Genomic DNA, 13721 nt, shown 5'->3' on the forward strand with positions numbered 1-13721 from the left:
TTGACCACTCCTTTAACATTCTACATTATTTTTTACTATCAAAATATACTCATCATGTTAGTCTTTGTACATCCATTAAAAAATGGATTTTGTTTTTTGCTTCAGGGCCTATTTTCTTAAAATTATACATAAATACCATATTTCTAATAATTTCAACTTTTACTCTTCACAAGAAGTGGAGGAATTAATAAAATGCATTTATAACTTGAAGGTGTGTTTAGTTGAATATGGCGAGTATTAAACACAAATTTGAAATCCAGCACTCTGGTGGCTAGGCAGGAGGTTTATGAACTTGAGGATAGCCTCTGCTTCATAGGGTGGCTCTTCCAGAAGAACATATAAATAACCCAGTAATAAAAAAAAAAAAAAAAAAAGGAGTGTAACTGGGCAGTGGTGGCCTATGCCTTTAATTTCAGCATTCAGGAGGTAGACAGATCCGTGAGTTCTTTTGCTGGTGTGGTATGTAGAGCTCGTTCTACGACAGCTAAGACTACCTAAAGAAACAGTCTTGAAAAACAAACAAACTTTTCAGTTTCAATTTCTTTGTACTGGTGTTTTGTATTTCAAACTTAATTGATAATTTAAGAAAGTATCAATTATTATGTTAATTTTTATTTTCTTGATTACCAATTATTAACATTAAGCTAAATTTTTGTTTAATTTCTCATTTGCTCATTTTAAAATTGCATTTCAATTTAAGTCTGAAAAGCATGTTAGTAATTTATGAACTAGAGTTAACACTCAGGACCAATACAGTTTGTTATTAGTTTGTCTTTATTTTTTATTTCCATTTTATTTTAAAACTCTTTTTTTTTAATGCTTCACTCCTTCTTTTTTTTTTTTATTAACTTGAGTATTTCTTTTTCTTTTTTTTTTTTTTTTTAATTAACTTGAGTATTTCTTATATACATTTCGAGTGTTATTCACTTTCCCGGTTAAACTCTTAAAGGAATTTAATTTATATTGTCTTTTTTATATATTGATGTGTACATTGGTCTTTGCATTGTGTGACCACCAACAATGTGGGATTATATTGGTAAAATTCTAAGTTGCACAACAACTATTGAATTTCCAGTTCTGAAGTAGTAAATGATTGTCTGTATATTAGCGTATTTTAAAAACCAAGTGTCTTGGCCATTAAGTTTGAACATATATCCATTAGACTTTGAGAGAAAAATATTAACAGGCTATAGTCTTCTCAATTTTGACTAGAAAGAAAAACATAAGAATTAGGGAAGAATTATGTAAGCATGAATTTATATAAATTTAATATTCTCAGAAATTCTGCATTTTTATGTAAAAACGCATATTATAAATATTTTAAAACATCATAAGTGAACATTAAAATTAATATTAATAAAGCCTTCTAAAATTTTTTTTTTACCAAACTGGCTAGTCGTGATAGTATGTATACTTTTGTAAGGTTGATATTCTTAGTTTTGTGTATGTGTGTGGTAGTGGAGTGTGAACGTAGGAGTTCAGATGGTTGGGAACCCAGAAAACAAGCAGCATACATCTCTTGGAGCGGAAGTTGTGATCCAACTGATGTGGTTTCTGGGAACCACGCAGCAAGCACTCTTTACTCCTGAGCCATCTTTTGAGTCCTATCATCATGTTTAATGGGGGCTCTAGGGATTGAACCCAGGTTCTTTGACACATATAGCAGCCACTTTATCAAACGACCTATCTACCCAGCCACAAAATAATGTCATATGAGCAAAATGCTATATTTTAAAGAAATTCTTAATCAAGGTAATATTTTATATATTACTCTAACATCACTTTTCTACCACATTTTCTGAATATGGATTATTAGGACACTATATCCTTCAGAATTTGATTTTGATGTAATATTTTGAGTATAATTTTATTGCTTTCTTTTCAACTTTTATTCACTATTTTAAAAACTTTTAAAATAATTAGCACTCATATTTTTCTTGGTATATTGAGATTAATATATAAACTTTGGTCATTTTGTTTTTAACCTTGCAACCTATTGGTGGCATTTTATTTTGTATTTATTTGCCTTCTGATTTTTCAAATTTATTTGTTTTTTTTTTTTGCTCATACACTCTGGCTGTGATTTATTCAGTATATCTTTTTTTTTTTTTTTTTTTTTTGGAGCTGGGGACCGAACCCAGGGCCTTGCGCTTCCTAGGCAAGTGCTCTACCACTGAGCTAAATCCCCAACCCCTATTCAGTATATCTTAATTTTGTTTGTAGACAATATCTCCTAGACGTAGTATATTTGATCATTTTTATTATATTTAAAGTGTAAATGTGGAATTGTTTTGTAACAAATTTTCTTGTGTCGTTCCCTATCCAAGAGCATGCATGCTTACAAGATTGATAAGGACCTTTTATTAATTTCATTATTTATTGGCTATCCACTTCAAACATAATGCCATGACAAACTGTCCTGTAGAGAGTATAAAAGCTGTGCATGGTCTTGTACTCCTCTAACCAAAGACTGAGGCTAGAGGAGCATGAAATTAGAGCAATATCCTATCTCAGACATAGATGTTGGACTGAGGCATTACATGATATCAATGAATTTGGAAAAAATGTTTATGTATTTTTTATAGAAGAATACTATAATGAACAGAATTTGTGTTTTAATAGAGAAGAACTTGGTGGTATTCAAGAACTCGACATTTGTGGGTTAAAAGAACTTAAATTAATTCCTAAGAAATGAAATATACAGATTTGTCTCAAAAGTAAGGTTTTTACTGTCCTTGCCTACAGTTAAAGCTGAAGTGCTACTAGACAGGTGTAGGCTTATAATGATCATGTATGTAGTACAGTACTAATCTGATATGTCCTTAAAAGTCTAATGTTTCAGAGCTGCTTCTTGTCACTAGTGGTGATGCATTGGAGGTTATGCAGCCCTTAGCATATAAGCCCTGCTTGCCATAGTTAGTACCTATTAGGTGGGACGTTAAATGTTTCGGTCTCCTGATTTCAGCTTGCTCTTGTCCTTTTTGATTAGCTACCATGTGAACATGTCTCTGCTGCTGACTCCTACTGCCATGACCTCTTCTCTGCCTTTCTCATCAATAAAGCTGAAATCCTCTGAGACTGAAAGCTAAAATAAAATTTTCCTCTCTTAACAATATTTCCTTTAGGAACCTTGTCACCACAGTGAGAAAAATAATTGAATATCATATATCTCAAGCTGTCCTTCAGTGTTCCTGTTACACTTATTATTCATAGTTATTATAAAAATTACCTAAATATTTAGACCAAAAATAAATTAATAAACAAATAAATAATCATTTAATTAAGATAGGGAATAAATCAAACAAAAACAGATTAAAAAATAGAGCCAGTCTTAAAGGCTGAAAATAAATTGTTGAAATATATTGTTCAAAAAATTAGTGGGATCATTGGGGAGTATGAAAATATTCAAGAATAACTTTTCTTTTAGACATTTGCTTAGAATGTAGCCCAGAGAAGGAAAGAAGATAATAATAAGACAATGTAAATTTATGTCAGAAATGCAAGGATGGATTGATATTAGACAATCTTGTACTATAATGTGTCAAATAATCATGTTACAGGAAAAGATATATACTATCTGAATTGGTATTGAGTCTGTATAAAAATTATTTCATACTCATTGTAAAAACTTTACGAATGGGGAAAACAAGGAACTTCTGTTGACAGTAAATGTTAATGTCCCTCAAGACCACACAATTCTCAATGTGTCTTTTTCATAGTGAAATACAGACATTGTCCCTGGCCCAAGCATTATTTATCATTACTGCTTATTACTTGCTGTATGGAATCCATAGCCAGTGTCTTAAACCAACAGTAATGAAAAGCCAAACAAAATATGAAAACAACAAAAGTGAAAAGCTGTAGTAATTGCAAAGAACAGATGTAGCCATATTCACAGAAGATAAACATGTTTGTATTAAAATTTCAAGGGAAAATTTCCTATAGTATTAGAACTGAGAATATCAGGGTTCTTTTACAGAAAATTAACATTAAAAAGTGAGGTGGCTCAACTTGCCGTGAAACCTGATGAACTAAATTTGGCCTCCAGAATCCACATGATAAGGGGACAGACACAGTTCAATCCTGCAATTTGTCTTCTGACCTCACTTGAGCCCTCTCTCTCCAAAAATTAAATAGGAAACTCATGGTTTTCTATATAGCAATAGGAATAGTTAGCATAATTTGCTATTCCTATATAGCAATAGGAATAGTTAGCATAATTTGCTTGATCGTGTTTACATTTTTGTCAGTTTCTTTCTTGGAGCAATTTTGATGATGATTGGTAGGTTTTAAGAGATTGGAGTCAGATACCAACAGCTTTTTGAAAGATCTTATGGGAAAGTGACATTCATGAGCTTTTCAGTTTTATAATGGAGGAAAAATTATCCACAATGATATTCATGTGCTGTTAAAACAAAATTTAAGATCTTAAGACAAGTAACTAGTTGTATTAGATAATTTCTCATTTTGTTTAACTTTTATGAGAGCTAGTGGTTGGTTTTGTATTTTTTTCATCTTCATAAGGTAATTCACATATCTATGTTTCTTCTAATTTCTGGCTTTTCCCAATGTAAGATGCTCCATGTCATCTGTAGGTAGTCAATCAAAAATAAATAAATAAATAAATAAATAAATAACAAATAAATAAATAAATATAAAAAACCCCCAAAAACAACAACAAAAACCCAAATGAAACCCCAAAAAACAGTACTTATTTAGATGTATTTTGTCCCTTTTGTTCCATTCCATTGATAGGAACTTACTTTAAAGGGAACCTAGAAATGTAGTCTTGGCTACATATTTGCTTCCTTACTTGAATGTATGGCTTAAAAGAGAACATGCATTTGCCACACTGTAGCTATTTTTAAAGTAACCACAGAAAAGGTATACAACAATGGTTTTGTTTCTAGCTTCTCCAAAACATATTACAAAAGCTTCTTATTAGTCATAGGTTAAAAATAGGTTATGTTTAAGTTACTTAAAATTGGAGTTATGAAGGGTTATCAACTCAGATTAACAGTTTTCTGAGATCCAAGGGTGTAGCTTGGTGGTAGAGAACTTCTTTAGCATGTGTAAGACTCTTTCCTTGTTCACTACGTAAGTAGTAACTTTTCTCACTACGCTGTTATATTATATCCAAAAAGGTACCTGTTTTTTTTTCCTTATTTAAACTTTTACTGAACACATTGCTATTATAAAACATTTTGTAGTCTTGCTGATTTCAAGTCTTAAAGTAACTGGTGAGTTTTGATAATATTCTTTTTTTTTTCCCCCTTAAGGTATTTTGTATCACATTGTATGTAGATAGTCTTGGGTAGACTAAGGAAAGAAGTTATCGTTATTGCTTGAAACTAATAGTCATATGTACATGCAACTATGAATGATTGTACACACACACACACACAGCTTTTTATTCCATTAAGTATGTTTTAGGAAAAATTAACTTTTTTTAGGTACATGTAAACATTCATATTGTTTGTAGATATTTAAATATATGCAATGGTATGTTCTAGTTTTACTTTAAAGGAAGAACGTAAATATTTTTGCTTCTGTCTAAAGTGCTCTTTTATATATTGTCAGGAAGGATCTTAGCAGTAGTAAATGTCACACGAAATGAGATGCAGTAGCACTTGCTATCACAACAGCAAAAAGATGCTGGAGACATGAACGTTTTGCATTCAAGGAAAAACTAGGCTACAGAACTAAGTGAGATTGTGTCTGGAAAATCAAAATAAATGAATATGTGAACAAATAGTGTATGTCCATGTATAATGAGATTTCTTTTAAAAAAGACTATTTAGCTTAGATTGAATATGTTCTCACTTTATTCTTTAGCTTTGAACATAATAAAGCAAAACTCTTTATGAAAAAGTTCATTTCTAAGCTCCTAAAACAAACTGAATAGATGTTGAGATGATTTCTTACTGTTTGCTAGGCTTTAGCCTTAATCCTTTGATCTAGGGCTACAAAGAGAATTGTCTCCTGCTGGTAAAGCTATTTGAACCTAGTACTGGATTCCTTAAACTGAAGTCAATATTAAAATCTGGAAAAATGAACATAGATGGAAATAGTGTTGAGACATTGGAAATTGACAGATAGATTTTTAGTGAGAGGAGAGCAGGGAGTTATCTTTGGTATTTTAAAGCTTGTTATTGTCACTGAAGATTTAATTTATGTAGCCTAGGAATTAAAAGAATTCTTTAATTTTCCTCTTGCAGCTTTACAGCACACATTTAGGAAATGACAACTTAGCTATTGAACAAGACGAAAACATTAGAGGTTATGATTGATGCCAAGAACTCCTTTGTAGAGTAGAGTGTTTGCAGATAGTAGAGTGTGTGTCTTGGTTTACTTGAGACACACCAAAGTGGACAAAGTTCTAATCTGGTTTGTAGTAATTTTAGAAAGTATTTATAGATGACATGTGGTTAGCATATTTGGAACAGAATGTGAATGTATTCTCATGAATAGCAGTAATGTCTGTCTATTAACTGGCATGCTCTAATTGGATAACATGGTCATTAAGAACCTTCACACATTGTCTGTCACTGTAGGAAAGTGTAGATGACTCCTTTTGAGAACACATAACACTCCTAAAGGGAGATACACTAATACAGTAATACAGTTTCTAGAAAGTCCTTCTCTAGGGGTTTGTTCCTCTCTTCATTCAGAGTCGTATGTATAAATTAGTCTGGATCTGAAAACTATGAGAAAGCATAACTTTTTTCTCTGTCTCCTTAAATCAAGTTTTATCTATCAGGTTAGAGTTTTAGCTATTGAATAAATCAAATAGTACATTAGTAGAATGATCATGCATTTTGTTCTCACTGGTACTGGTTATTACCAACCACTGAGCTTCTCTGCAAGTTGAGATACTTCAGTAATCACAGTGTCCAAGCTGTGACACACATGATTCGTCTACACTGCCTTTGAAGGTGAAGTGTGGTTACTTAGTCTGTGTTACCTTGAGATGTCATTATCTGCATTGGATACTGGGAATGTGGGTTATGTGGGTCTTAATGTGGTCTTAATGGCCATAATATAAATTTGGCTTACAGAAAAGGATATCCCCTGAATTCTATAAAGATATGCATGTCTACTCTCTTTATTAGTATAGTTTCCAAAAGCGTCCAGGAGTTTTGGAGCAAAGTAGAGTAGTAGTGTCAGTATATATATTTCTCATATGATAAATAAAAATTCTTAACTCTTAAATCATTGCATTCTGTATCAGTACCAAAGAACCTCTGGCATCATGCCTATTAACTTTATTACCATCTCCACACAAACTAATGAGTTCATTCCCAATCTCTAGTGAGTGTACCAGTAGCAATGAATTTTCCTGTTAGAAAAGTATTTGTACTTTCTGGTCAAATATTGTTAAAATATATTTTTACACTTTTTTTTATAAGGAATGGGGTTTATTTATTTAATTTTACTTTTTGCATACTCATTTTGCATCCCGCTCATTGCTCCTTTCCTGGTAACTCCCTTCCACAATCTTTCCCCTTTCCTCCTTCCCTTTTCCTCTGAGCATGTCTCTCCCTCCCCAGTATCCCTCCCACCTTGATATTTCAAGCCTCTGCAAGGATATGCACTTCTTCTTCCGGAAAGGTCAGACAAGGCAGCCCAGCTAGTAGAACATATCCTGTGTACAGAGAACAGCTTTTGGGATAGTTCCTGTTATATTTGTTTGGGACCCACATGAAGACTAAGTTGCATATCTATGTAGGCCAAACCTGTAAATGTTCTTTGCTTGGTAATTCAGCTTTAAGGGTCCAGGTTAGTTGATTCTGTTGGTCTTCTTGTCGAGTTTCTATCATCTTCAAGGCTCACAATCCTTCCTCCTATTCTTCTATGAGAGTATCCAAGCGTTCTTCACTGTTTGGCTGTGGGTGTCTGTATCTGAGTCAGACGCTGGGTGGAGCCTCTCAGAGGACAGCATGCTCCTGTCTGCAAGCCTAACAGTAGCATTAATAGTGTTGGAGATTGGTTCTTGCCCATGGAATGGGTGTTAAGTTGGACCAGTTATTGGTTAGCCATTCCCTTAGTCTCTGTTCCATCCCCCATTTAAACAGAATAAATTTTGGGTTAAAGGTTTTATGGGTGGGTTGTTGTCTTTATTGTTTCACTGGGGTTCCTGCCTGGCTACAGGAGGTGGCCTCTTCAGGTTCTATATCTCCAGTGTTGTGAGTCATGGCTTCATTGATTCTTGGGTGCCTTCCTTATCCCAGGTCTCTGTCTTGTCCTGGAGATGCCCCCCCACATCCTCACCCTTGTCAGTTGCAGATTTCCATTCACTTTCATGGCCATATAGCCATCTCTCCTGTCGTCCTCCCCCCACCCCCGCCCCAACCTGACCCAGAACCCCCTCCCCTCCTCCTGCCCTCTCCATCCAAGTTCCCTCCCTCCATCTGCCTCTTATGACTATTTTATCCCCCATTCTAAGTGAGATTCAAGCTTCCTTGCTTGGATCTTCCTTCTGGTTTAGCTTCTTTGGGTCTGTGGAATGTAACATGGTACCTGTATGTAAAATGTTACTACTTATAAGTGGCTAATATCTGTTTATAAGTGAGTACATATCATGCATGTTATTTTGGAACTGGGTTACCTCACTCAGGATGATATTCTTAAGTTCCATTCATTTGTTTGCAGAATTCATGATGTGTTCATTTTAATAGCTGAATAATATTCCATTGTGTAAATGAACCTCCCTTTTTTATCCATCTTTCAGGTGAGGAACAGGTTGTTTCCATTTTCTAGCTATTAGGAATGAAGCTTCTGTGAACATTGTTGAGCAAGTGACTATGGGATGTTGGAGTGGGGTTTATTATTTAAAGAATGAGTTAAGTAAAGTGTAAAATTTACCTTGGAAAGCTCACTTTAATCGGTGAATTTCATAAAGAGGCTAATTCATAAATTAAAGGGGTGGGAATTACAGGAGTGTTTCTTTCTTCCTGATAGGATTTTGCTCCTTTTTTCTAGACGTGCCATACTATCAGATAACATGTTGGAAGGAAAGTAGCAGTTATAAAAGGCTCATGATATGGAGCTGCTTTCATAATGAAACAAAAGATAAAGGTCATCACAACTGACCATGTTGGTATCAGTCTGTGTCCTGGCCAGTTTTATGTCAGCATGACACCAGCTAGTGTCATCTATGAAAAATGCCTCCATAAGATTGGGCTATAGGTAAGCCTGAAGGGCATTTTCTTAATTAGTGATCAACAAGGTGGGGGGACCACTGTTGGTGGCAGACTGAGCATGTCGTGATGAACAAGTCAGTAAGCAGCACCTCTCCTGGTTCTTTGTGTCAACTCCTACTTCCAGGTTTCGCCCCCGTTTGAGTTTCTGTCCTGACTTCCTTCAGTGATAGACTACAATGTGGAAATGTAAGCCAAATAAACTCTTTTCCAATCTACTTGGTTGTCATGTTATTTCATCCAAGCAGTAGAAACTTTGGTTGTGGCTAGTTTGTGTGTGTGTGTGTGTGTGTGTGTGTGTGTGTGTGTGTGTGTGTGTGTGTTGAGCAATCACATGATGTCCTATTCCAATACTTATCTGAAAATTTTTCACGTTTTAGGCATTGTATAGTTTCCATCCTTCAATTTGAAGGGATTAAAAAAAGCAAATACATATTTTTCATATTCCAGCAAACATTGGCTGTTTAATCTGCCTATATGGAAGGAAAAGAAATCTTTGGCTGTCTGATCAAAAGCGGATAGGGGCACTACCAGTTTCTATTGAGCTGGAATGGGCTAGAATCCTAACTATTGATTTAGGAAAGTACTACTATGAAGATCTAGTAGACAAAATTGTATAAGAAGGTTAAAAATGCTGTAAGTTAATATGAAGAGCCGTTATTTGAAACCCAAAGTATGAGAGCAGCTAAGGCTAGGCAGCTTTTATTGTAACCTAATAGGATTACCATTCTAATTTATTTTACTAATTAATTTTGTTTTTTTTCACAACTAAGTACAAACAATCTGGATTCTTCTCACTCCCAACCCCCACAGTTTTTCTCTCCTTCCTCCCTGTAAGCCCTATTTCCTGCCTTCATATATGTTTATTTTATGAACCTTTGATTTTTAACAAGGGCCTGTGAACATGGTTTTGGAATTGTCTTTTGGGGGCTGATGGGATTACCAGTTCATGTACAGCAGAAGGCACAGCAGGCGTCCTCTAGAATCATATAATAACTCATATAGTTCATCTGGGAGGGTTGCCCTTTGTGCCCCTCTTTGTTCTGTCTTAGTCTTTTACAGGCTTAGCACAGGTAATGCTAGGTTCTGTGAAGTTGCCCAAAAAGAATTTTTAAAATTTTTTTAGTCTTTTTTCCCTATCTTTAGACTCTTACTGCTCATTTCCCCATGATGTTTCCTGAGCCCTAAAAAGGTGGTATAGATTTCCTACTAGAGCGAGTCACTTAAGGTTACTGCTTCTCAGTGCCTTTGGAGCCACGATTCTCTGCCTTTACTACCGTCCACGCAACCTTTAGACTTTCATTTTTTCACAACCGAGTACAATTTCAGTTCATATATATTTACTTACTAGTTACAGATCTAAAAAGAATAGAACTGGGCCTGAAGAGTGTCTCAGTGGTTAAGACCATACTAACTAATCTTCCAAAGGAAGATATTAGCCACTACAGTACACTACGTTTTCATTATCTATTCGTTTGCATATACACATCTAAATTGATGCCATTTTTTTAGGGTTTTTGGCAGGGTGCTCGTGGGACAGCCAAATCTCAGTTTAATAAAGATCCAGAAACTAGTCTTTGAGTTGGTAAAAATTTTAAAATCATCACTAAGTTATCATTTGAGAAAGACCCTGAAATATACCCAAGGCTTGAAGGAGACTTCTCCTAGGAAGCCAAACATAGGAGGGCAGTTTCTCTTCACCAGGCCAGAATCATGATTTTATTGGAAAAGGTAGCATTGTGGTCCAATGGATAGCAAGAATTCACTACATTGCCTTGGCCAAAGCTGGTTAGCAGTTGCTGTGCATCAAGAAGCAAAACTATATATGAGACTTGCATTATGTGTGGCCTGTATTGTGAACGCTCTATGAAAAGGGCAGCCTTTAGTGTTAGGCTGGAGCTCAAGAGCAACAAAGTAAACTCTTGACATTTGGCGGGGCAAAACCACTAGTCAGTTTCTTTTTGTATATGCATCACCAGTGGACAGTGCCAAAGGATAAAACATGCTCCCAAAGAGTGTCATTTAAAAAACAGTGAAACCCAGGCAAGACTAATAAATACAACTCCAGGCTTTGCTTATCAAGAATATTTTAGCTTAAACCTAAAAATAAAATAACCACATAAAGTTGTCTATAATTATTACATAGTATACATATAATATTACTGTATTGCAGTATAAGAATTTACAAAAGAAGAGTAATGCTACTAAAAACTATGGCAAAAAGTATTACATAGTATTTACTGGCTACATAAGATGCAAATCCCCCCCCCATTCCAGATTAGGGTCCATTGTCCCTTCTTCCACCCTTTTCTTTTGGGAGCTCACTGTGTATTCCAGGATTTCATAAAACCCACAGCATTTCTACTGCCTTAGTTTCTCAGATACTAGGATTAGTAGAATGAGACGCCACACTGTCTTAGATTAGCATTGTGAGTTTGCAAGCTATAGATAATAGTGTTTTGGTCATATGCTTGTCTTATTTCAAACCAGATGAATCTACCTGTTAGCATCACTACAGAATATAACTTTGTCTACCTTTATCTTAACCCTATAAAATAGTTTACAGAAAAATGTATATTGATAAGAGTTTCAAAAGTAAGATCTCAGTGTATACTGCATACATAGATGGATGGATTGGGTTGATCTTTATGCTAATAGGGATTTCAAAGGGAAGATTGAATACTTCACTGCTAATCAGACTGTTCTTCACATATATTCTCCCTATAGCTTTGTCTTTGTCTTTTCTCTCACATTTTACACTTTTTTTCATCAGATTCTTTAGGAAAAACTCAAAATAATGATTTTTATTCTGTCCTCTAGTAAGTTGATTATAGAAAACTTTTATTTTGTCAACTATAATAAGTGTTTCAGGTTCCTTTTATGACCCTGTTTTTTTTGTCTTAAAGTCTTAAGAGTAGAAATACTTGGAATGATTAGTAGCATAAAATCTTGAGTGTTATTCTTTGAAAGTTTTATGTCTTCCTGTGTATGTCTTTGCATATAAAGTTGCTTTAAGAATCGAATTACGGGGCTGGGGATTTAGCTCAGTGGTAGAGTGCTTACCTAGGAAGCGCAAGGCCCTGGGTTCGGTCCCCAGCTCCGAAAAAAAGACCCCCCCCCAAAAAAAAGAATCGAATTACATAATAGTACTTACTGAGGGGAAAAAAACGAACATTTTTTTAATCATTAGTGCTAGTGTCCTAACTATTTTATTATATGAACTAATAAATTATAATTTAGTAAAATACCTTTTTATAGTTACTTTTTAAATGGGGTAAACTCTGGTACCCACATTACTTAACTGTTTCCATTGATAGAAAAAACATATGAAATCTGTAGGCAGAAGGGCTGATTTTGGCAGAAACAAATATCTACATACTAAAATTTCATTTTTTATTTTACTTCATATAAGAAAATTCCGGGACGCTCTTGGCAGAAAGATAGTTCTTGCCTTCTTGTTGAATCCAGATATAACTCAACACATGCTAAAATAGTATGTACCATTTTAAATGTGACTTAGAAAACTTTCCTATGAAAATTTATAAATGATTCTCTTTTTCATAAGTGGACCTTAAGTTTAGGCTCCAGAATAATTGTGTGTCTATAATTTTATGTACATAAATTTAGAAAGGCATAATCAGAATTGTACTTGATTGTTTTTTCTATCTTAGAAATAAAGATATAAGGGTTATGGTGTTCTTTTGTATATTCTGTTTATATTCTGTAACACTCAGTTTTATGATAACATGTATATCAACAAGGTCATATTTATTGCTAATGTTATTTGTGTCTTCTTTATACTTTCTAGTTTTTTTGCTTTTATCAGTTGGAAAAGATATGTATTTAAAAATTCTCAGCCACCATTGAGATTTTCCTTCTTTCCATTTGTTTTAATCTATTTTGAGAATCTTTTTATTTGGTATATATACATTTAGAATTGATACAGTTTCCTAAATGATTGTACTCTTACTTTTGAAATCTCTGATAATGTTGTCTTCATTTCTGTCCTGTCAGATATTAATATAGTCACATCAAATTTCTTCTGGTCAATTTTTCACAGCATATCTTTTGTTTTTATGCTTTTATTACAGCCTATTTTTACTAACTCAAATGCCTTTCTTGTGTATACTTTGTAATTGGTTCATTTTGCAAGTTCTTTTCAGTGTTCTTGTTAATCACAAAATATCAATAATCATATCAGCTATTGGGTTCAAAGTAATAGATTGAGCTGAAATTTGCAGAATCTTATAAAGATGAAAAATTTTCAAACAGGAGGCAATCTGACCTTGAACTTCTTTTCTAGCTTAGATTGTCCTTGAAATTTTGATTCTCTTGCCTCAGCCTCACCAGAGGTTGAATTACAGATAGACACCATCTTGATTGTCACAAAAGACAGCCATGTTTTCTTTTATTACTAAATTTATTCCTTCACTTAACATAGCTATTATCAGGTTCCACTGTCCTCCTAGTATGCCCTCACACCGATCCTCTTCCCATTCCACTGTCCCCTTCTCCTTTGAA

At 34.2% G+C, this 13721-nt stretch overlaps 1 protein-coding gene across 6 annotated transcripts in view; it reads left to right on the forward strand.

The window, feature by feature from the left end:
- The window catches only part of Stag1 (STAG1 cohesin complex component), a 383606-nt gene that overhangs the window by 125407 nt on the left and 244478 nt on the right, over window positions 1–13721 (forward strand). The gene's annotated exons all lie outside the window — the stretch shown is intronic.

The sequence above is a fragment of the Rattus norvegicus genome, chromosome 8 (genome assembly GCF_021556685.1).
Source record: "Rattus norvegicus strain SHRSP/BbbUtx chromosome 8, alternate assembly SHRSP_T2T, whole genome shotgun sequence".
Taxonomy (NCBI): Eukaryota; Metazoa; Chordata; class Mammalia; order Rodentia; family Muridae; genus Rattus; species Rattus norvegicus.